The 26,103-nt window shown below is 43.5% G+C and overlaps 1 long non-coding RNA gene across 1 annotated transcript in view; it reads right to left on the bottom strand.

The window, feature by feature from the left end:
- LOC139264498 (uncharacterized) overlaps nt 1–26,103 on the bottom strand; it is a 53,665-nt gene that overhangs the window by 17,658 nt on the left and 9,904 nt on the right. The window contains exon 2 of the long non-coding RNA XR_011593358.1: nt 4,292–4,347. This is a non-coding gene — a long non-coding RNA (uncharacterized lncRNA). The remainder of the gene's footprint in view (nt 1–4,291; nt 4,348–26,103) is intronic.

Here is a 26,103-nt window from a genome sequence, read left to right as displayed (position 1 = left end):
TTGGCCCCATGTGGTGGACTCAGGGTTGCGGGACTCAGGGTTCTGTTCTCTCACCCCTGAGAGAGACTGCGTTCAGCAGCTCTGCCTCTGAAAGGCGCCAGTCAGTTCACAGTACTTGCCGGGTTAGAGTCCTGGGGGTGAGTCATCCGCTTAGGTTTGAGTTGTTCCTGTAGCAGCGTTACGAGCTCCTCATGCGTTTTATTTGTTGTTTTCGCTGGGGCTAGCAAGTCCCTGATGAGGCCATAGACGGTGGGCCCACAACTGGTGAGCAGGATAGCTCTGCGTTTATCAGCCAGCGAGGTCATTCGCAATAAAGAAGTGTTCGAGCCTTTCCACAAAGGTCTCCCAATCTTCCCCATCGGCGAATTGTTGAAAAGTGCCAAGGTTAGCCATTTTCGCGTGGAAATTTGTAATCTTGTCGCCAGTTATTGTGTCTGTAAGCACTCTAGTAATGACTCCACGAGGTAGGGTATTGTACTTGAACTGTGGTGACCTTAGTCCATTTATTATAGCTCCTGAGTGAGGGTACAGCATGGTGAGCTCCCTTTTGTACCTAGTTACCTGCAGTGTACAGGTGAGCCCTAGGTCTCCACCAGTTGCACCCTCTGGTGGTACAAGCACAGTGTATACAGTGTCTTATGTAACTGTACATTGAGTATACAGGGAGTATACTTATGTTATACATACACAACAGTACCTGCATGTTAACTTTCAGTGATTCATGTACAACGATACCCAGGTCCCTCTGAACACCAACATTTCCCAATCCCTCACCATTTAAAAAATACTCTGCTTTTTTATTTTTCCTACCAAAGTGGATAACTTCATATTTCTCCTCATTATATTCCATTTGCCATGTTCTTGCCCACTACACTTAGCCTGACAATATCCCCTTGAAGGCTCTTTGCATTCTTCTCATAAGTTACATTCCCACCTCATAATCATCCTCATCATAGTCAGTCCCTCGAAATCGAGGAAGACTTGCTTCCACTCTAAAAGTGAGTTCTCAGGTGCCTGAACAGTCCAATATGGGAATTACAGTCTCTGTCACAGGTGGGACAGACAGTCATTAGAGGAAAGGGTGGGTGGGGAGCCTGGTTTGCCAAGCGCTCCTTCCGCTGCCTGCACTTGCTTTCTGCATTCTCTCGGCGACAAGACTTGAGTTGCTCAGCGCCCTCCCGGATACTCTTCCTCCACTTAGGGCGGTCTTTGGCCAGGGACTCCCAGGTGTCGGTGGGGATATTGCACTTTATCAAGGAGGCTTTGAGGGTGCCCTTGAAACGTACCCTCTGCCTATCTGGGGCTCGCTTGCCGTGTAGGTGTTCCGAGTAGAGCGTTTGCTTTGGGAGTCTTGTGTCAGGCATGCGGACAATGTGGCCCGCCCAACGGAGCTGGTTGAGTGTGGTCAGTGCTTTGGTGCTGGGGACGTTGGCCTGATCGAGAACACTAATGTTGGTGCATCTGTCCTCCCAGAGGATTTGCAGGATATTGTGAAGATATGGTTGGTGGTATTTCGCCAGCGATTTGAGGTGTCTACTGTATATGGTCCACATCTCTGAGCCATACAGGAGGGCAGGTATCATTACAGTCCTGTAGACCATAAGCTTCATGCCAGATTTGAGGGCCTGATCTTCGAACACTCTCTGCCTCAGGCAGCCGAAGACTGCACTGGTGCATTGGAGGCAGTGTTGAACCTCATCGTCGATGTCTGCCCTTGCTGATAATAGGCTCCCGAGGTATGGAAAGTGGTCCATGTTGCCCAGGGCCGCACCTTGGATCTTGATGACTTGGGGGGGCAGTGCTGTGTGGCAGGGTCAGGTTGGTGGAAGACCTTTGTCTTATGGATGTTTAGTGTAAGGCCCATGTTTTCATACGCCTCGGTGAAGATGTTGACGATGACTTGGAATTCAGCCTCTGAATGTGCACAGACGCAAGCGTTGTCCATGTACTGTGGTTCAACGATAGATGATGGGACGGTCTTGGATCTGGCCTGGAGGCGATGAAGGTTGAACAGGTTCCCACTGGTCCTATACTTTAGTTCCACTCCAACAGGGAGCTTGTTGAGTGCGAGGTGGAGCATTGCAGCGAGGAAGATCGAGACAAGGGTTGGCGCGATGATGCAGCCCTGCTTGACCCCGGTCCAGACGTTGATTGGGTCTGTGATGGATCCGTTGGTCAGGATCATAGCTTGCATGTTGTCGTAGAGCAGGCGGAGGATGGAGGAGTCGAAACGGAGGAGGATGCTCCATAGTCCCTCACGGTTAACAGTGTCAAAGGCCTTTGTAAGGTCAAAGGCGGCCATGTACAAAGATTGGTGCTATTCCCTGCATTTCTCTTGCAGTCAGTTGTACCCCGTAGTGGACCTAGCTTTGTATCCTCAGCAAACTTGGATATATTACAATTGGATCCCTCATCCAAATCATTGATATAGATTGTGAATAGCTGGGGCCCAAGCACGATCTTTGTGGTACCCCACTAGTTACAGCCTGCCAACCCGAAAATGACCCGTTTATTCCTACTCACTATTTTCTGTCCGTTAACCAATCCTCAATCCATGCTAATATACAATCCACAATCCCATGAGCCCTAATCTTATTTACTAACCTCTTGTGTGGCACCTTATCGAATGTCTTCTGAAAATCCAAATAAACCACATTCACTGGTTTCCTCTTATCTATTCTGCTAGGTACAACCTCAAAAAACTCAGCAGATTTGCCAAACATGATTTCCCTTTCATAAATCCGTGTTGACTCTGCCCAATTATATTATTCTTTTCTAAATGCCCTGTTACCACATCCTTAATCATAGATTCTAGCATATTCCCTCCTACTGATGTCAGGCTAACTGGTCTGTAGTTCCCCATTTTCTTTCTCCTTCCTTTCTTAAATAGCTGGGTTACATTTGCTCCCTTCCAATCCGCGAGAACCGTTCTAGTATCTATGGAATTTTGGAAGATGACAACCAATGCATCCACTATCTTTATAGCCACTTCTTTCAAAACCCTAGGATATAGGCCATCAGGTCCAGAGGATTTATTGGCTTTCAGTCCAATTAATTTCTCCAGTACTATTTTTTTACTAATACTAATTTCTTTCAGTTCCTCATTCCTCGCTAGACCCTTGGTTCTCCACTATTTCCGGGAGGTTTTTTGCGTCATCTTCCGTGAAGACAGACACAAAGTATTTGTTTAATTTCTCTGCCATTTCCTTATTCCCCATTATCATTTCCCTTGCCTCAGCCTACTTTCGCGAATCTTTTCCTTTTTACATACCTATAGAACCTTTTACAGTCTTTTTTATGTCTGTCGCTAGTTTATATTCTTCAAGTAAGACAGTATAACTTGGTGCTGTAAACTAGGTACTGGTATCAAGCAGTATCTGCAGTATAACTGCACCATTGCTCACCCATTAATCAATTAATAGAAGCTTATACCAAAACTTTGTTAAAAGACAATATGGCATATATACAGTTTCAAACTATGTTACTAGCCCAGCAGTGTAACATTTTAAATTGAATTACAAAAAGTCAAATAATATCCTCAATTTATCTGCAAACCAGAGACATTTTGAATTTAGATTAAAATGTTTTGCAAATTTTAATTGAGAAAAATAGCTCCCGGCCACTATATTTTAAGAGGAAGAAACATAAAATGTTGAAATCCTGCTTCAGGTTAACAGGGGATCTGATATGTGTATTCAAAATAAGGCATTTCGATTAAGTATGCTGGGGGAAACTATTGAAACTATTTTCACTGGTGAGTGAACCAATAATTTGAAGACACAAATTTTTAAGATCATAGCCAAAACTATGAAGAGAGCAGTTAAGGGATTTTTATTTTTTACATAGAGGATTGCTGGATCATTGAATGCCCTACCAGAAACAGCAGTGGAAGCAGAATAAATGCTAATAGTTTTCAAAGGGAAGAATATTCTCTTTTAAATAAAGGTATAGGGAAATGGCACGAAATGGATAACTCTATCAGAGAGCCAGCATAGGGCTAAATTACCTCCTCCTGTGCTGTAAAATTCTAGGATTCCAGCCCCCTCACAAACACCAAATCAGATTATATTTCTATTTAATTTTTTTTTACATCAGTAAATTATTTTAGATAACCTATTTCATTTCTATAGCATTAAACCCCCCTGCATTGATCTACGAAAAGTAAACATTAAAATAAAAAATTCTGAACAAAGATTGTTTAGTTTATGTAAATATTTGTTTTCTAATGCCTTTCAATTACAGTTTTTTAAAACTGTATCACTTATTAGATAAATATTAAATGCGGACTCACGGAGCTGATAAGGGCCAACCCTCCAGGGAGAATGGTAATATCTTTGGAGCCGTACTCTGGAACAGGAAAATATTTAGTTCCATTTCTATTAGTCAATAAAGGAGAACAACAAAAACAATGGCACATTGGGCACATTAGTCTGCAGAATACAGAAAACATTATAGGTGTAACAAAGGCACAAATAAGTTATAAAAATTTAGGTAACAAGTAGAATATTTTTATATTCAATAAACTAAAAGTGAAATATTTAATCTAAGTTTAATTTTTTCCAATTGATTTTGATAGACTTTCCCCCTGGATTTTGATGTTCCTCAATGGACAGAACAATCAGACAATGCCCAGTGGCTATCAGATACAGATCCAGCAGAAGCTACCAAGATGGTCACAGGAACAGGAGGGCAGGGCAGGGGTTCAGAAAAGGCAAATGCTTAAGAGAAAATATTACTGGAGTAGAGGTTGACTGCATAGCAGGAACCAAACCCAATGATAAACAGAAGAACTTCTTGCTATTTAATAAACCTTCATTATGGTAGTGTTATGTTGTATTGGGCAGAAAGTCCAGAGCAGCCAAATGCACAAGTCAGTTATTTGTGGCAAACTATACGAGGTGATGTGGAACCATATGCTCAGCATATGCTAATCCTCATTGGACTGTGAACTCCTCACACCAATACCGTTAGGAAGTAATTCCAGCCACGTCCCACAACCATAACTTCAAAAAAGTGCTGCCTACCAGCTATAATCATCAAAAGACCTCTTCCATAGAATCAAGCTGTGAGACAAACTGAAGCAGAAAGGAAACAAACATCTTGAAGGCCTTGACATCCTTCCTAAAGTGCAGTGGACACAAGAGACCAGATGGATCATAAACAGTGATTTAGAAAGATTTAACAAAACTTCCTTGCTTTTGTACTCTATGGCTCTATTAATAAAGCCAGGAATCCCACATGCATTTTAAATAGACTTCTCAACTAGTCCTGCCACCTTCAAAGATGTTTATGTATTCTGTTCCTGTACCCCCTTTAAAACTGTACCATTTCGTTTATATTGCCCCTCCTCATTCTTCCGACCAAAATGCATCACTTCACACCTCTGTTAAATTGCATCTGCCATTTCACTGTCTATGTCCTCCTGAAGTCTGTTGTTATTCTCCACACTGGTTTCCAAGTTTTGTGTCATCTTGTAACTTTGAAATTATGCCTTATATACCCAAGTCCAGGTCATAAATAAATATCAAAAAGAACAGTGGTCCTAATACTGACCTTGCGGGACACCACTATATTTTTTCCGCCAGTGTGGAAAACAACTGTTCGCCACTACTTTCTGCTTTCTGTCGCTTGGCCAATTTTGCATCTAAGCTGCCAGTCCCCCTTTAATCTCTGGGTCTCAATTTTGCTAACAATTTTCATGAACCTCTATGAAACACTGGTTCAGCCTCAAGTGGAGTACTGTGTCCATTTCTGGACACTGCACTTTAGGAAGGATGTGATGCCTTAGAAAAGAAAAGGGTGCATGTGGGTGGAGAAAAGATTTACAAGAATGGTTCAAGGGATAAGGGACTTCAGTTATGCAGATAGTCTGGAGAAGCTAGGGTTGTTTGCCGTAAGAGCAGAGAAGGTTGAGAGGAGATCTGATAGAGGTGTTCAAAATCATGAGGGTCTAGACAGAGTAGATAGAGAGAATCTGTTCCCAATGGTGGAAGGTTTGAGAACCAGAGGACACAATTTTAAGGTGATCGGCAGAAAAACCAAAGACGACACGAGGAAAAACCTTTTTTACGCAGCAAATGGTTATGATCTGGGATACACTGCCTGAAAGGGTGTTGGAGGCAGATTCAATTGTGGCTTTCAAAGGGAAATTGGACAAGTGCCTGAAGAAAAATAAATTTCAGAGCTACAGGGAAAGGGCAGGGGAGTGGGACTAGCTGAAGTCCTCTTGCAGAGGGCTCGACAATCTGAATGGCTTCCTTCTGTGCTGCAACCATGCTATGATTCTATGTGATTCCAAGTCTATTATGTGGTACTTTTCAAACGCCTTTTCAAAGTCCATATACACATCAATCACAGTACCTTCATCAACCCTCTCTGTTACTTCCAAGAACTCAATCAAGTTAGTAAGACACGTTTTGCTGGCTGTCATTTATTGTCCAGATTACGGGGCTAGAATTTCCTAAAAACCCGCCAGTGCCCGGTTGCTGCCCAAAAGACCGCTAAGATTCCTAAGATTATCGCCGGCGAAAACTTCTCCCGAGAAAAGAAAAAAATCTGCTCAGCGAAAAAAGTGGGCGTTGCATCCCGATTTCTTGGTGAAAAAGTAGAATTTAGGGTCGATTGGGTGGTTCTTAAAGAAAATGGGCGATAATTAGAAAATTCACAAAAATTTACCCCGAGGCTGCGGGTTGGGCCTAGGAGAAAAACACTAAAAATATTAAAAAAAAACAGAACATAAAAAAATCAAAAACATTCTCAAGACCCTTTTAACTTAAATCACTACAACAGAATTTTAAAATAATGAGTAAAAAACCAATAACTTACCTTTTTCTTGCAGGGCTACTCACCTACCGCCCAGCTCCGCTGATTCTCATGGGCGATTTTATTTATACTTACCTATGGGTCACTGCTGACCCAAATATCGTGCCATGGAGATCTGTGAATGGTGCACGCTGGCGGTCTGCTCCCCAGCGGTAACTCGAAACCACCGCCATAACTCAGCCTACACGGTTATCACTGAAAATGGGCAATACCGCTCAGAAACCGGGCAGTGAGCCAATGCAATTTCTAGCCAAAGGTCTCTAAACCTTTCCCCACTGCAGATGTTAGACTGACTGGAATATAATGGCCAGTTTATCCCTCTCCCTTTTTTTGAACAAGGCTGTAATATTACATCATCATTATAGGCAGTCCCTCGGAATCGAGGAAGACTTGCTTCCACTCCCAAAGTGAGTTCTTTGATGGCTGAACAGTCCGATACGAGAGCCTCAGACCCTGTTACAGGTGGGGCAGACATTCATCAAGGGAAGGGGTCGGTGGGGCAGGTTTGCCGCGCGCTCCTTCTGCTGCCTGCGCTTGACATCTTAGAAACATAGAAACATAGAAAATAGGTGCAGGAGTAGGCCATTCGGCCCTTCTAGCCTACACCGCCATTCAATGAGTTCATGGCTGAACATTCAACTTCAGTACCCCATTCCTCCTTTCTCGCCATACCCCTTGATCCCCCTAGCAGTAAGGACCTCATCTAACTCCTTTTTGAATATATTTAGTGAATTGGCCTCAACAACTTTCTGTGGTAGAGAATTCCACAGGTTCACCACTCTCTGGGTGAAGAAGTTCCTCCGCATCTCGGTCCTAAATGGCTTACCCCTTATCCTTAGACTGTGACCCTGGTTCTGGACTTCCCCAACATTGGGAACATTCTTCCTGCATCTAACCTGTCTAACCCCGTCAGAATTTTATATGTTTCTATGAGGTCCCCTCTCATTCTTCTGAACTCCAGTGAATACAAGCCCAGTTGATCCAGTCTTTCTTGATAGGTCAGTCCCGCCATCCCGGGAATCAGTCTGGTGAACCTTCGCTGCACTCCCTCAATAGCAAGAATGTCCTTCCTCAGGTTAGGAGACCAAAACTGTACACAATACTCCAGGTGTGGCCTCACCAATGCCCTGTACAACTGTAGCAACACCTCCCTGCCCCTGTACTCAAATCCCCTTGCTATGAAGGCCAACATGCCATTTGCTTTCTTAACCGCCTGCTGCACCTGCATGCCAACCTTCAATGACTGATGTACCATGACACCCAGGTCTCTTTGCAGCTCCCCTTTTCCTAATCTGTCACCATTCAGATAATAGTCTGTCTCTCTGTTTTTACCACCAAAGTGGATAACCTCACATTTATCCACATTATACTTCATCTGCCATGCATTTGCCCACTCACCTAACCTATCCAAGTCGCTCTGCAGCCTCACAGCATCCTCCTCGCAGCTCACACTGCCATCCAACTTAGTGTCATCCGCAAATTTGGAGATACTACATTTAATCCCCTCATCTAAATCATTAATGTACAGTGTAAACAGCTGGGGCCCCAGCACAGAACCTTGCGGTACCCCACTAGTCACTGCCTGCCATTCTGAAAAGTACCCATTTACTCCTACTCTTTGCTTCCTGTCTGACAACCAGTTCTCAATCCATGTCAGTACACTACCCCCAATCCCATGTGCTCTAACTTTGCACATCAATCTCTTGTGTGGGACCTTGTCGAACGCCTTCTGAAAGTCCAAATATACCACATCAACTGGTTCTCCCTTATCCACTCTACTGGAAACATCCTCAAAAAATTCCAGAAGATTTGTCAAGCATGATTTCCCTTTCACAAATCCATGCTGACTTGGACCTATCATGTCACCTCTTTCCAAATGCACTGCTATGACATCCTTAATAATTGATTCCATCATTTTACCCACTACCGATGTCAGGCTGACCGGTCTATAATTCCCTGTTTTCTCTCTCCCTCCTTTTTTAAAAAGTGGGGTTACATTGGCTACCCTCCACTCCATAGGAACTGATCCAGAGTCAATGGAATGTTGGAAAATGACTGTCAACGCATCCACTATTTCCAAGGCCACCTCCTTAAGTACTCTGGGATGCAGTCCATCAGGCCCTGGGGATTTATCGGCCTTCAATCCCATCAATTTCCCCAACACAATTTCCCGGCTAATAAGGATTTCCCTCAGTTCCTCCTCCTTACTAGACCCCCCGACCCCTTTTATAACCGGAAGGTTGTTCGTGTCCTCCTTCGTGAATACCGAACCAAAGTACTTGTTCAATTGGTCCGCCATTTCTTTGTTCCCCGTTATGACTTCCCCTGATTCTGACTGCAGGGGACCTACATTTGTCTTTACTAACCTTTTTCTCTTTACATATCTATAGAAACTTTTGCAATCCGTCTTAATGTTCCCTGCAAGCTTCTTCTCATACTCCATTTTCCCTGCCCTAATCAAACCCTTTGTCCTCCTCTGCTGAGTTCTAAATTTCTCCCAGTCCCCAGGTTCGCTGCTATTTCTGGCCAATTTGTATGCCACTTCCTTGGCTTTAATACTATCCCTGATTTCCCTTGATAGCCACGGTTGAGCCACCATCCCTTTTTTATTTCTATGCCAGATAGGAATGTAAAATTGTTGTAGTTCATCCATGCGGTCTCTAAATGTCTGCCATTGCCCATCCACAGTCAACCCCTTAAGTATCATTCGCCAATCCATCTCAGCCAATTCACGCCTCATACCTTCAAAGTTAGCCTTCTTTAAGTTCTGGACCACGGTCTCTGAATTAACTGTTTCATTCTCCATCCTAATGCAGAATTCCACCATATTATGGTCACTCTTCCCCAAGGGGCCTCGCACAACGAGATTGCTAATTAATCCTTTCTCATTACATAACACCCAGTCTAAGATGGCCTCCCCCCTAGTTGGTTCCTCGACATATTGGTCTAAAAAACCATCCCTTATGCACTCCAGAAAATCCTCCTCCACCGTATTGCTTCCAGTTTGGTTAGCCCAATCTATGTGCATATTAAAGTCACCCATTATAACTGCTGCACCTTTATTGCACGCACCCCTAATTTCCTGTTTGATGCCCTCCCCAACATCACTACTACTGTTTGGAGGTCTGTACACAACTCCCACTAACATTTTTTGCCCTTTGGTGTTCTGCAGCTCTACCCATATAGATTCCACATCATCTAAGCTAATGTCCTTCCTAACTATTGCCTTAATCTCCTCCTTAACCAGCAATGCTACCCCACCTCCTTTTCCTTTTATTCTATCCTTCCTGAATGTTGAATACCCCTGGATGTTGAGTTCCCAGCCCTGCTCATCCTGGAGCCACGTCTCCGTAATCCCAATCACATCATATTTGTTAACATCTATTTGCACAGTTAATTCATCCACCTTATTGCGGATACTCCTTGCATTAAGACACAAAGCCTTTAGGCTTGTTTTTTTAACACCCTCTGTCCTTTTAGAATTTTGCTGTACAATGGCCCTTTTTGTTCTTTGCCTTGGGTTTCTCTGCCCTCCACTTTTCCTCATCTCCTTTCTGTCTTTTGTTTTTGCCTCCTTTTTGTTTCCCTCTATCTCCCTGCATTGGTTCCCATCCCCCTGCCATATTAGTTTAACTCCTCCCCAACAGCACTAGCAAACACTCCCCCGAGGACATTGGTTCCGATTCTGCCCAGGTGCAGACCGTCCGGATTGTACTGGTCCCACCTCCCCCAGAACCGGTTCCAATGCCCCAGGAATTTGAATCCCTCCCTGCTGCACCATTGCTCAAGCCACGTATTCATCTTCATGCTCTTTGCATCGAGACTCAAAGAGCTCAACGCCCTCCCAGATGGACTTTCTCCACCTCGGGCAGTCTGCGGCCAGGGTCTCTCAGGTGTCAGTGGTGATGCCGCACTTTACCAGGGAAGCTTTGAGGGTGTCCTTATAACGTTTCCGCTCTCCTCCTTTAGCTCGTTTACCATGAAGGAGCTCCGCATAAAGCATTGTTTAGGGAGTCTCGTATCTGGCATGCGTACTATGTAGCCTGCCCAGCAAAGCTGATTGAGTGTGGTCAGTGCTTCAATACTGGGGATGTTAGCCTGTCCTCCCAGGAGATTTGCAGGATCTTGCAGAGACATCGTTCGTGATATATCTCCAGCGAATTGAGGTGCCTTCTGTACATCGTCCATGTCTCAGACCCATACAGGAGGGCGGGTATTACTACAGCCCTATAGACCATGAGCTTGGTGGTAGATTTGAGGGCCTGGTCTTCAAACACTCTTTTCTGCAGGCGGCCGAAGGCTGTGCTGGCACACTGGAGGCGATGCTGAATCTCCGCATCAATGTCTGCCTTTGTTGATAAGAGGCTCCCGAGATAAGGGAAATGGTCCACATTTGCAATCCTCCAGTCCAGGAGGATTGGAAGATTATAGCCAGAGCCTCTGCTATCTCCACACTTATTTCTGGCAGCAACCTAGGATGCAATCTATCCAGGCCAGGTGACTTTTCTACTTTGAACACTGCCAACTTTTTAAGTACTTCCTCTTTATCTATTTTACCCTGTCCAATTTCTCTAGCTCCACTGACTGTGACATTGACAGCATTCTGTTCTTTGGTGAAGACAGATGTAAAGTTCTCATTTCGTACCTCAGCTATGCCTTCTGCCTCCACAAGATCTCCTTTTTGCTCCCTAATCAGCCCCACCTTCCTGTGATTACCCTTGTACTATTTATATACGTTTATAAATGACTTTTGGGTTCCCTTTTATGTTGATCGCTAATCTATTCTCATAAGTTCTCTTCGCCCCTCTTATTTGCTACTGTGCACCAGTGTCTGTGCAGATGCTGCTTGGGAGCAGTCTTTTCGAACCAGTTTTTCCCAACTGCTGTTACATTTGCATATCTATATTAAATCCAGCAAATCAAACTAATGATATTGGTATAATTCATGTTTGTTGCATGAAATTTTACCTTTCCATTTTCACAGTCTTTTTTTTTAAAAGTTGAATTCTCGTAAACAATGGGCTGAAAATTCCGGCCTCTTTGGGTCAGTACAAAGTGTGCAGGGACCCGGCGAGGCTTCGCAAAAGCCGTTTTTTGGGGCACGATGAGCATGCGTCGAAAGCCATATTTTCCAATCTGACAGATCCTCCGCATCCCCGGGAGAAGGGCATCCACGCAGGAGAGATTGGGCTATTTGCCCAACTCATGCCCAGCGAATGTCCTTCAAACTTTTGTGTCTGGTAAAAGCAGGCACATAGCTTACTTTTACCAGTGTAAGAGTTTTAAAACATATAAAAATTAAATTGAAACACTCATTTTTATATTAAAAACCCTGTCCATTATGTAAGTTTATTTTTAACACTATTAAAACACATCAAAAAAAATTCCCAACATTTCTTTTTCTAAAACATTAAATTATATTTAATTTCAATTAATTTTAAATATGTGATGTGTTTTATTTATTTATTATGCTATGTTTCAATGTTTTAGGGGTTTTTCTCATTGATAGTAATGGAAGCCCGAACAAATAGAGCTCCCATTATTATCAATGAGAATACTGCGTCGTGATTGGTGTTCCAGGCCCACGTGACTCCAGCTTCTCCGTACGTACCTTGAAGACAGGTCACCATGCGCTGCACAGCAAATCTAGGCCTCCGACCAAGATCTTACATTTCTCTGGGACCAACAGGTAGATTCGTAGATTTTTTTCAGGTTGGACACATTCGTACGAAGGAAGCTTCCGACTGCAATTTTCCCCCCAATGGAACTACGTACCAATTCCTTTGATCAGATGGCAATTAGCGGGCTCAATTGGATCCAGTTCTCTGAATATACCCATTTTATTGCTGCAAACCAATGGAAATAACATGATCAGGTTAACAGTCTGTTAAAACATATTGAAGTAGATTTTCAACTTGCTGCCCTGGCATAAAACTGGCATTGTGTTTCAGCTGCTCACCATAGAAACAGCCCGATTTTTATTTCGATTGAAATTTATTTTATGCGCAAGCAGCAATTTGAAATTCTACCCCATTAGATGGAAATACAAACAATTTATAAGCTTGCATACATTAGATAAATGTATTACATTAACTGCCTTTGCTACAGCATTACATGTGGATTGTGCTCACACAGACCAGTAATTTTTTTTTTATCCGTTCCTGGGATGTGAGCGTTGCTGACAAGGCCAGCATTTATCGCCCATTCTCAACTGCCCTTGAGAAGGTGGTGGTACGCCGCCTTCTTGAACCGCTGCAGTTCGTATAGTGAAGGTACTCCCACAGTGATTTGGGAGGAAGTTCCAGGATTTTGACCCAGCGACGTTGAAGGAACAGCGATATATTTTCAAGTCAGGATGGTGTGTAACTTGGAGGGGAACTTGCAGGCGATGGCGTGCCCATGCGCCTGCTGCTCTTGTCCTTCTAGGTGGTAGAGGTCGCAGGTTTTGGAGCTACTGCCAAAGAAACCTTGGCGAGTTGCTGCAGTACATCCAGTATGCCAGTGGAGGAAGGAGTGATTGTTTAAGGTGGTGGATGGGGTGCCAATCAAGCAGGCTGCTTTGTCCTGGATGGTGACGAGCTTCTTGAGTGTTGTTGAGCTGTACTCATCCAGGCAAGTGGACAGTATTCCATCACACTCCTGAATTGTGCCTTGTAAATGGTGGAAAGGCTTTGGGGAGTCAGGAGGGGAGACATTCACAGAATACCCAGCCTTTGATCTGCTCTTGTCGCCACAATATTTATGTGGCTGGTCCAGTTAAGTTTCTGGTGCATGGTGACCCCCCCGGAGGTTGATGGTGGGGGATTCGACGATGTTAATGTCGTTGAATGTCAAGGGACGGTAGTTAGACTCTCACTTGTTGGAGATAGTCATTGTGTGGCACTTCGGTGGTGGAAATGTTACTTGCCACTTATCAGCCCAAGCCTGAATGTCATCCAGGTCTTGCTGCATGCGGGCATGTACTGCTCCATTACCTGAGGAGTTGCGAATGAAACTGAACACTGCGCAGTCATCAGCGTACATCCTCACTTCTAACCTTATGATGGAGGGAAGATTATTGAGGAAGGACATTCTTGCTATTGAGGGAGTGCAGCGAAGGTTCACCAGACTGATTCCCGGGATGGCGGGACTGACCTATCAAGAAAGACTGGATCAACTGGGCTTGTATTCACTGGAGTTCAGAAGAATGAGAGGGGACCTCATAGAAACGTTTAAAATTCTGATGGGTTTAGACAGGTTAGATGCAGGAAGAATGTTCCCAATGTTGGGGAAATCCAGAACCAGGGGACACAGTCTAAGGATAAGGGGTAAGCCATTTAGGACCGAGATGAGGAGAAACTTCTTCACACAGAGAGTGGTGAACCTGTGGAATTCTCTACCACAGAAAGTTGTTGAGGCCAATTCACTAAATATATTGAAAAAGGAGTTAGATGAAGTCCTTACTACTAGGAGGATCAAGGGGTATGGCGAGAAAGCAGGAATGGGGTACTGAAGTTGCATGTTCAGCCATGAACTCATTGAATGGCGGTGCAGGCTAGAAGGGCCGAATGGCCTACTCCTGCACCTATTTTCTATGTTTCTATGTTTCTAAGCAGCTGAAGATGGTTTGGCCTAGGACACTACCATGAGGAGCTTCTGCAGCGATGTCCTGGGGCTGTGATGATTGACCTCCACAACTACAACCATGTTCCTTTGTGCTAGGTATGACTCCAGCCAGTGGAGAGTTTTATCCGATTCCCATGGACTTCAGTTTTACTAGGGCTCCTTGATGCCACACTTGGTCAAATGCTGCCTTGATGTCAAGGTCAGTCACTCTCACCTCACTTCTGGAATTCAGCTCTTTTGTCCATGTTTGGACCAAGGCTGTAATGAGTTTGGACCCAAGTAGTCCTGGTGTAACCCAAACTGGGCATCAGTAAGCAGGTTATTGGTGAGTAACAGCCACTTGATAGCACTGTTGGCGAGGTCTTCCATCACTTTGCTGATGATTGAGAGTAGACTGATGGGGCAGTAGTAGACCGGATTGGATTTGTCCTGTTTTTGTGGACAGGACATACCTGAGAAGTTTTCAACATTATCGGATAGATGCTGGTGTTGTAGCTGTGCTGGAACAGCTTGGCTAGAGGTGCGGCTAGTTCTGGAATATAAGTCTTCAGCTTGGCAGCCGGGTTGTTGTTGGGGCCCATAACCTTTTGTGTATCCAGTGCGCTCTGCTGCGTCTTGATATCATGTGATTGAATTGAACTGGCTGTAGATGTACTTCTGTGATGGTGGGGACCTCAGGAGGAGGCCGACATGAATCATCCACTCAGCCCTTCTGGCTGAATACAAAGACAAAGACACAGACAGACCACACATACACACACACACACAGACAGACACACTTAGACACGGACGGACACAGGCACACACATACACAGACACACACACACACAGACACAGAGACAGACAGACACAGACACACAGACACACGCACACACACAAACACAGTCACAGTCACACACACACATAGTGTTTGTGAGGTCGTACAGAAGATATCACATTAGCGACAAAGGATAGGATTTCTGGATAACCTAGCTGAAATTTTTGTTGGTGGATGAATCAGCCAACCGGCAGAAACTTTGAGAGCTTCTTTGTTTTGATTAACAGCTAAAAATCCAATGTTAATTACAAGCACACTTGACTGAACTGCCAGAGTTCAGATGGCTGTGCTTATGGGAATAGTAGGACGATTGGGTGAGTTTCAACGCGACAGTGAGATTTTTGGAGCATATGTTTATCACCACGAATAGTATAATCGAAGTCCCCGATGAAAACCATAACGGGTGGTGTTGGAAAGAAAACAAGCTATTTTCGTAACTGAAGCAGGACCCAAGGTGTATGAAACCCTGAAAAATGTGCTTGTCCTGAAAAGCCAAAGGACACATCACTTAAGCAGATTGAACAGCACTACAGTCTTGAGCCCTTGGAAATTGCTGAAAGTTATCGTTTTGGAATAAATATTGATGAAAGTATCAGTGAGTACTTTGTAGCATTAAAGAAGCTATCTATTCACTGTCATTTCGCAAAATTTCAGGACTGAGCATTGCATGAGTGCGTTGCTTGTGGGATGAAAAATGATGCAATCAGAAGAAAATAATTGACAATTCCTAACTTGACTTTTGATTTAGCTTGTCAGACAGCTATGTCAATGGACATGGCCGACCAATATTCCCGAGAATTTTGTACTATTTCCAGTCGTCAGACAACCGAGGTGAATCGCCTGCAGGTTAAAAGTAAAAGGCAGTTAGACCCCAAGGTCTCAGCTCGTAACAGAGCATTGAAGCTATGCCATCGATGCCTGGGACAACACGGTGTCTAAATGTGAAGGCAGAGTGTTTCTTCTGCAGGAAAACTGACCATCTTGCGAAGGCATGCCGAATGAAGAGTAAATCAACTTTCATGACTATAAGTAGAAATCCCCAGAGAGTACATACCATGGAAGAAAAGCAACAGGACACATCATCATGAGCATGAGGCTATCTAACAGCGATTTGAAAAGTATCATCATCCAAGTAGATGTTGCAGGAATCAAGATACCAACGGAAATCGAAAAGGAAGCATTGGCATTAATTTTTGGGGTCAAGAAGTTTCACAAATACTTGTATGGTCGTAAGTTTACCATCGTTACGGACCATAAGCCCCTGACAGCAATCCTCCATCCAAATTCCCCAGTTCCAACATTAGCTGCAGCCTGAATGCAGAGATGGGCTTTGATTTTGTCAGCATAGTCATATGATATTGATTATAGACAATCAGCTGATCACAGTAATGCTAATGCTATGTCTAGATTGCCTTCTGCATCACAAGTTACACCCAATAGGGAAGAAGTGTTCAATTTTTCATACATTGATGAACTGCCAGTCATAGCTGAAGAGATTGATAGAGTAACCAAATGTGACCCAGTTATGTCAAAGGTGTATGATTACATCGCAAATGGCTGGCCAAACCAGGTATCAGAGAAAGATATTCATCGATTCTTCATTTGTAGGAATTAATTATCAGTCGATAAAGATTGTATCATGTGGGGTGCAAGAGTGGTTATACCAAATAAATTCAGGTCCAAATTATTAGGAGATCTTCACAGAAACATAGAAACATAGAAAATAGATGCAGGAGCTGGCCATTCAGCCCTTCGAGCCTGCACCGCCATTCAATATGATCATGGCTGATCATGCAACCTCAGTACCCCACCCCTGCCTTCTCTCCATACCCCCTGATCCCTCTAGCTGCCACATCTAGCTGCCTTTTGAATATGTCCAACGAACTGGACTCCACAACTTTCTATGGCAGAGAATTCCACAGGTTCACAACTCTCTGGGTGAAAAAGTTTCTCCTCATCTCGGTCCTATATGGCTTACCCCTTATCCTTAGACTGTGTCCACTGGTTCTGGACTTCCCCAACATCGGGAACATTCTTCCTGCATCTAACCTGTCCAGCCCCATCAGAATTTTATATGTTTCTATGAGATCCCCTCTCATTCTTCTAAATTCCAGTGAGTATAAGCCTAGCCGTTCCAGTCTTTCCTCATATGTCAGTCCTGCCAACCCGGGAATCAGTCAGCTGAACCTTCGCTGCATTCCCTCCATAGCAAGCACATCCTTCCTCAGATTAAGAGACCAAAACTGCACACAATACTCAAGGTGTGGTCTCACCAAGGCCCTGTACAACTGCAGCATGACCTCCCTGCTCCTATACTCAAATCCCCTCGCTATGAAGGCCAGCATGCCATTTGCTTTCTTTACTGCCTGCTGTACCTGCATGCCTACCTTCAATGATTGATGTGCCATGACACCCAGGTCTCGTTGCACCTCCCCTTTTACTAATCTGTCACCATTCAGATAATAATCTGCCTTCCTGTTTTTGCCACCAAAGTGGATAACTTCACATTTATCTACATTATACTGCATCTGCCATGCATTTGCCCATTCACCTAGTCTGTCCAAGTCCCCCTGCAGCCTCTTAGCATCCTGCTCGCAGCTCACCCTGCCACCCCAGCTTAGTGTCATCTGCAAACTTGGAGATATTACATTCAATTCCTTCGTCTAAATCATTAATGTATATTGTAAATAGCTGGGGTACCAGCACTGAACCCTGCGGCATCCCACTAGTCACTGCCTGCCATTCTGAAAAGGACCCGTTTATTTCCACTCTTTGCTTCCTGTCTGCCAACCAGTTCTCTATCCACGTCAATACATTACCCCCAATACCATGTGCCTTAATTTTGCACACTAATCTCAAGTGTGGGACCTTGTCAAAAGCCTTTTGAAAGTCTAAATACACCACATCCACTGGTGTTTCCTTATCCACTCTACTAGTTACATCCTCAAAAGATTCTAGAAGATTTGTCAAGTATGATTTCCCTTTCATAAATCCATGCTGTCTTTGACCAATCCTATCACTGTTTTCCAAATGCGCTGCTGTTAAATCTTTAATAATTGATTCCAGCATTTTCCCCACCACCGATGTCAGGCTAACCGGTCTATAATTCCCTGTTTTTGCTCTCCCTCCTTTTTTAAAAAGTGGGGTTACATTAGCTACCCTCGAATCCACAGGAACTGATCCAGAGTCCATGGAATATTGGAAAATGATGACCAATGCATCAACTATTTCTAGGGTCACTTCCTTAAGTACTCTGGGATGCAGACTATCTGGCCCTGGGGATATATCGGCCTTCAGTCACTTCAATTTCCCTAACACCATTTCCTGACTAATAAGGATTTTCCTCAGTTCCCCCTTCTCATTAGACCCTCGGTCCTCTTGTATTTTCAGGAGGTTATTCGTGTCTTCCTTAGTGAAGACAGACCAAAGTATTTGTTCAATTGGTCTGCCATTTCCTTGTTCCCCATTATAAATTCACCTGAATCTACTGCAAGGGACCTACATTAGTCTTCACTAATCTTTTCCTCTTCACATATCTATAGAAGCTTTTGCAGTCAGTTTTTATGTTCTCTGCAAGTTTCTTCTCATACTCTATTTCCCCCCTCCTAATTAAACTCTTTGTCCTCCTCTGCTGAATTCTAAATTTCTCCCAGTCCTCAGGTTTGCTGCTTTTTCTGGCCAATTTATATGCCTCTTCCTTGGATTTAACACTTTCCCTAATTTCCCGTGTTAGCCACGGCTGTGCCACCTTCCCCTTTTTTATTTTTACGCCACACAGGGATGTACAATTGTTGTAGTTCATCCATGTGATCTTTAAATGTCTGCCATTGCCTATCCACCGTCAACCCTTTAAGTATCATTCTCCAGTCTATCCTAGCCAATTCACGTCTCGTACCGTCGAAGCTTCCTTTCTTTAAGTTCAGGACCCTTGTCTCTGAATTAACTGTGTCACTCTCCATGTTAATGAACATGGGAATGTGCTTGACCAAGAGTTTTGCACGCAGTTACTTATGGTGGCCAGGTCTAGATAAAGATATAGAGTACATCGTTAGTCGGTGTACAACATGTCAATCGGTAAGCAAGAAACCACCATCAGTACAGTTACAGCCATGGAAATGGCCTCCCAGGGTGTGGCAAAGGTTACGTATCGATTTTGCTGAGCTAGAAGGACAGCAATTGTTCATTGTGATTGATAGCCATTCGAAGTGGGTAGAGGTGTTTCCAATGCGGAAAATAACAAGTGAAACATTAAACATTTCGCGAAAATTATTTTCTTCATTTGGCTTCCCAGAAGAAATTGTTTCTAATAATGGACCACAATTTTGTTCAGAAGAATTTGCAAAGTTCACGAGCAAAAATGGTGTGAAACATCCCAAGGTTCCACCGTACCACCCAGCTTCAAATGGTGCAGCAGAGCGCACAGTACAAATTGTAAAATGTGCCCTCATCAAACAGATGTTGGATCCAAATCCAAAGAAATGACAGTTGTTATTGGATCACAAATGGGCTAATTTTCTAATTACGTATCGTAATATTCCTCATACAACTACTGGTAGAACACCAGCAGAGTTGTTTCTCAAATGATAGCCACAAACCGGATTCTTATTGTTAAAACTAAACTTGACACAGTCCGTTGAAGTGGACTTCTGCCTTAAGACAGAAAGAGAATTATGATAGAGGTAGAGTAAAAGAGAGAAGTGTGAAATTAAATCAGAAAGTGAGAGTGAAGAACCATCACCATAAATGGTTAAAGTGGTTACCAGGAAGAGTGGTGAAGATATGTGGTCCTCGCACATATTTGGTCAAGATGTTTGATCATGGACAGGTTAGGTTTGTTCACATTGATCATATTTTACCTACAAATGTGGAAAGAGTTGAAAGTTGGAATGATTCGATTATTTCTGACTCATCAGATAGTCTTGTTACAAGTTGAGTACCAGTAGCAAATCCTACATCAGATGTACTAGAAACAAGTCCAAGCGAAAGTCAGAATTTAAGTCTGAGTCCGAGTCAGGCAGACAAACAGTCTGAAGTTGTAGAGTTCAAATGTAAATCAAGGGCATCCCTTGAAGGGAAACATTCCTCAGGATTAGCCGAGAATGTGTCTAAGTTCATCACCATGTTTGGGAAGTTCTTTTCGGAAGCGAAGGTATCCTCTTTGAAACAGAAAACAAGTGGTTAAGCTTGATTTGTAAATATGGCAAAATAAGTCCATATCCTTTGATATGTATAACCATGCAAGTTATGTATGATGATTGTTTGATATAATTACTTCTTTAAGGATGAAATAGCAGCACATTTGGAAAGCAGTGATAGGATAGGTCCAAGTCAGCATGGATTTATGAAGGGGAAATCATGCTTGACAAATCTTCTGGAATTCTTTGAGGATGTAACTAGTAGAGAGGACAAGGGAGAACCAGTGGATGTGGTGTATTTGGACTTTCAAAAGGCTTTTGACAAGGTTCCACACAAGAGATTGGTGTGCAAAATCAAAGCACATGGTATTGGGGGTAATGTACTGACGTGGATAGAGAACTGGTTGGCAGACAGGAAGTAGAGAGTCGGGATTAACGGGTCCTTTTCAGAATGGCAGGCAGTGACTAGTGGAGTACCGCAGAACTCAGTGCTGGGATCCCATCTCTTTACAATATATATTAATGATTTGGATGATGGAATTGAGTGTAATATCTCCAAGTTTGCAGATGATACTAAACTGAGTGGCGGTGTGAGCTGTGAGGATGACGCTAAGAGGCTGCAGAGTGATTTGGACAAGTTAGGCAAGTGGGCAAATACATGGCAGATGCAGTATAATGTGGATAAATGTGAGGTTATCCATTTTGGTGGCAAAAGCACAAAGGCAGAATATTATCTGAATGGTGGCAGATTAGGAAAAGGGGAGGTGCAGCGAGACCTGGGTGTCATGATTCATCAGTCATTGAAGGATGGCATGCAGGTACAGCAGGCGGTGAAGAAGGCAAATGGTATGTTGACCTTCATAGCAAGGGGATTTGAGTATAGGAGCAGGGAAGTCTTACTGCAGTTGTACAGGGCCTTGGTGAGGCCCCACTTGGAATATTGTGTTAGTTTTGGTCTCCTTATCTGAGGAAGAATGTTCTTGTTATTGAGAGAGTGCAGCAAAGGTTCATCAGACTGATTCCTGGGATGGCAGGACTGACATATGAGGAGAGACTGGATCAACTGGGCCTGTATTCACTGGAGTTTAGAAGGATGAGAGGGGATCTCATAGAAACTTATAAAATTCTGACGGGACTGGACAGGTTAGATGCAGGAATAATGTTCCCGATGTTGGGGAAGTCCATAACCAGGGAACACTGTCTAAGGATAAGGGGTAAGCCATTTAGGACTGAGATGAGGAGGAACTTCTTCACTCAGAGAATTGTTAACCTATGGAATTCCCTACCGCAGAGAGTTGTTGATGCCAGTTCATTGGATATATTTAAGAGGGACTTAGATATGGCCCTTGCGGCTAAAGGGATCAAGGGGTATGGAGAGAAAGCAGGAACGGAGTACTGAAGGAATGATCAGCCATGATCTTATTGAATGGTGGTGCAGGCTCGAAGGGCCAGATGGCCTACTCCTGCACCTATTTTCTATGTTTCTATGTTTCATTAAGGAGGGAGAAGTGTAATATATATAGCTCCACCCAGTGGACTACTGTGGTAATGCAGCCATTGCTGTTTACAACAATAAAGAGTGAACAGGTCAGGTCCCTAAAGTTATCAGCCATCTTAGAGCCTGTGTGTTTGTGAGGTCATACAGAAGATATATATATAATACATACACACAAAATATTTATATAAAGTACAAATACTAGAAATCTGAAATAAAAATGCCGGAAACAAACCAGGTTCACCAGCATTTGAAAAGATAAATGGTAGACATTTTTAGATCACTCTGGCTATTTTGACATTCATTTGTTCTTTCTTTTCATAACTTGCGCGTTTCCCATTTTTCAAATAAGCAGCTTGCTTATAAACTCACCAGCTTCCTCTGTGACTCCAAACCCCATTTCTCACATCTCCCTCTTCCTTATCACCCACTTCTTTATATGCCCAACACTATTTAGAGGCTTTTTAAATCTTTCAGTTCTGATTAAAAAAAGATCCGTACCTGAAATGTTAACCTGCCTTTTCTCTTCACAGATGTTGACACACCTCCCATATATCCAGTATTTTGGTTTTTATTACTGGGAAAAATATTCCAGTAATCATAGTTTACTACAGCTTAAATCTGCTTGTTGAAATAATTGATGTTGAAATCCTATTAGATTTAATTCGATTGTTCTCCTTAAATGTAATAGTCAGATCAAAATGAAAAAGGCAATGCCAAGGCTTTCCATTCTCCCCCCACCCCCTCCCCCCCAAACCTATTCTCTGAAATATTTTGGGCAAATGGGACCATAATTAAAATTGTAACTATTCCATCACATCCTTGCCTCTTTTTCCAGAGGCAGGGCTCCATTGTATAAAATCTGCTCTTCCCAAATGTGGGCAGGTCCATGCAAATCTGATTACATGTCCTTCACTGCGACTCCCAACATTTGCCCTCTTTGCATGCTAGATGCCAATAACATCTGCTGGACCCTGGCTTTCACTAGTCAGCAGAGGAGGTTTAAGAGCATTTTTATTCCCTCTCAGGAGCAGTCTGTGCAAGTTCTCTGAACATTGCTGAGCATAGGTCCCAGGAGAAGCTTGAAGAATCTTTCTGAAAACATTTGCTGATTTTTCAGGCAGCTCAGAAGCAACCTTGTTTCCCCTCCACGTCATTGCCCCAAGAGACCAGGTAGCCCACCTTTAGGGCTAGATTTTCACCGACTTTGCGGCTGAGTTTTTGCCGCGATTTGACCTTCCACGGCAAAAACCTGGTCTGTGGGATCTTTGGGTACCTCTTTACGGGTGGTGCTTTCAAGTACCGCCGGGGAGAGGTGTCCTGACGTGGAACAATGTGCAAAGCTGCAGATTGCATTACAGTCGTACTTTCGGCACTCTCTGCCACGCCTAGGATACCGACAGGGTTAAACCTATCGGTAGAGCCCTGTAAGCAGAGGTAAGTATGAAGACCAGCAAAGGTAAGTTAAAGTTTTTAATGTTTAATTATTTTTCGGCGATTTAGTAGGTAAGTTTTGCGAAAATTTTTTGAATGTGTTTTGCAATTTTGTTTGTTTTTCTCCCTCCCAAGGCGCCTCCGCAGCGCTACCAGCCTCGGACTAAAATTGCTGAAACTCGCGGTTTGCGTCGCGAATCCCCGTGCAATGCCGACTTTACCGCAGACGTAAAGGCCGAAAGTTTGGCCTAAAAACGGTAGCGGAGCGAAAACGGTAATTTTGGCGTAAAACTACCGTTTTCGGCGAAAACCGAAAATCAAGTCCTTAAGACGGTAAATGAAACTATGACTAGAACATTAGTGGAGGAGGGTGAGGTGGGGGAGGGGCTGTTTCCATGGCAGGCAGAGTTCTATCCTGCTGGAGATTTATCCTAAACGGAAAACCTGGGCCGCTGTCTTTACTAAATATATTTCATATATTTTACAAACTTTCTTTTGGAATGGAGGTGGTGAGGGTTGATGTGGGGAAGTGAAGATCAGGAAAGTGCTGCACATCTTGTGCATCTATTTACTTACCTTACAAAAAAAGATGTTGTTTGGAATCACTGAAGGTTTGCCTCCTACATTCAGAATTCCACTAATATCTCAGATTGGCAATGCCTTGCATTTAGTCGGAGTGGAAATTTAAATTTTACATTTTTATTATACCTCAAGTCATTTAGTCAAATTATTAGTTATTTTGAAGAATCCTACACACTGAAGGCAGAGAGGGATATAATTTAGAAAAGTTCATTCACCTCAAGATCTGGCACTCCAAAGCAATTATCCACCACACTGGAATGTCACTTTTCGAGATAAAGCTTTAATTATGCCAAATGCCCCTGGCCCAAATATGCTGATATTTTTCATTTTTACAGAAGTAGGATTACGATTATTACCATTCAAAACAAAATCAAAGTAATATATGAAAAATCTCCCAATAGTCATATTTGTTACACTTACAGTAACTTGAGATCTTTCAGTAAAGTCTGACAACCTATCCATGTTTAGGTCCTTGATTTTAGATCTTCAGGATCACTGCAGTCAACAAATTCATTGTGTATTTATTTGCAGAGTCCTATGTCTTCCTTTTGTCAATTTATATATATAGCCCTGAGTATACATATACTAGTGTCAGACTTTTCGTAACATTTTGTTGTCACACATATTTCAGTCATGATTAAACTTACATATTCATTTAATCTACCAGTGACTGTCCTCAAAATTAGGTAGCATCTTTGCTTTCCTGCCTCCAATACCACACAGCTCTTTCTCCAAGCTAGGCAGCACTTTTCTGCACAGCACCACTGACCTAGGGAGATTCAAGAGTTAGGCCTGCTCCCCTCACTGCATCAACAAGACTCACATTGATTTTAAACACTAAATGCATTGGAAGAGCTTTAAGCTGATTCCCAGGAACAGCCAGGAATGCAGCTTATTGTGCAGGTTGTGAATTCAAGATGGCTCCTGGCTGGCACCTCCTTACTGAGCTGTACTTCTCTGCAACTGTATCCTTTGTCATCCATTGCCTTCCTTTGCCCTTTCTTCCCTCAATCTCCTTTTGTCCATTGTTTAAGATACCCTGGTTCTGATAATGAATGCATTTAAGCCCAAACAACAAGTTTAAAGCTACCCCTGAAGAATCCACTGCTCATCCCCTAACCCTGCTTGTCTTTGCTCTCACGGAGCTCTTTTCAACTGCTGGAACTCTTCTGAAATTTGACTTCCCTCACCTGGACTCCTCTGCCATAAGGACTATGTTTCTCTACTGACTACACTGTTTGACTCAGCTTTCAGCTTTGTTGGTCGCTGGCTTGTGGTTTTACTTTTTCTTCACTGCTTTTGATCTATGGTGACCTCCCAACTTGCATTAATGTCCCAATCACCTTTCTGCACCGTTACCGATTCTTATACCTATGGCAACAACCTCCATCTTCCAACTATCTACCCTTCAAATAGCTTCTGGACTTCACTTGCCTGCTACATCAGTCTCTGAATTTAGATAGCGGTTTGTCGATGCTCTGTGCTGGCTCCATCCTGCCTACGTCAGATTTGTCCCTCCATGTGACCTGACTTTGACTCTGGTCTCCCTACTATTGTTTCCAACCTATTCGCTGCTACTTATGGGAAATATGTATCCCATTAATTACTACATAACCAGGCCTGTGTAACCTGACTTTTCCCTGTGTGCATTCGTGTGCACACTTTGGCTGCTGCCCCGGACCCAAGCTGTTCACTTCTATTTCTACTTTTTTCTCCCCCCTTTTCCTTTTCTCTCTATCCATCCCTGAACACTCTCTCCTGTCGTCATACCTCCTTTCATCTCTCCTCTCTCAGATACTCTGCCCTCCCAAATCCCTACCCTAACCCTTCATTATTCTATGACCTTCCTACTTTCCTGCTGCCGTCCCAGGCTTGATTTCCTCTTAGATAAGTCCGCAGTTTCTCCCTGTGCCTCTCTTTGCATCCTCTGAAGGGCCCAGCGAGGCACACATCACTGAATCCTTACGAGCAGCAACCCCAACTGTCCCATCTTATCTCTCGCCAAACTTCCCACCCAGTGCGCCCCCTGGGGACTAATCTTAGCAATCTATTCCCTGTCCAACTCACCCCTCCCAGTGCTGATCCTGTAGATGCTGGCAATGGGTCAGCCATCACCGACCTTCTCCGTATCTCCCTCCAGAATGTCTGTTCACTTGCGATTCTCATACCTATGGCAACAACCTCCATCTTCCAACTATCTACCCTTCAAATAG

The sequence above is a fragment of the Pristiophorus japonicus genome, chromosome 5, assembly GCF_044704955.1.
Source record: "Pristiophorus japonicus isolate sPriJap1 chromosome 5, sPriJap1.hap1, whole genome shotgun sequence".
Lineage (NCBI taxonomy): Eukaryota > Metazoa > Chordata > Chondrichthyes > Pristiophoridae > Pristiophorus > Pristiophorus japonicus.
The sequence above is the reverse complement of the archived record's forward strand: the minus strand, read 5'-3'. Positions and strand labels throughout refer to the sequence as shown.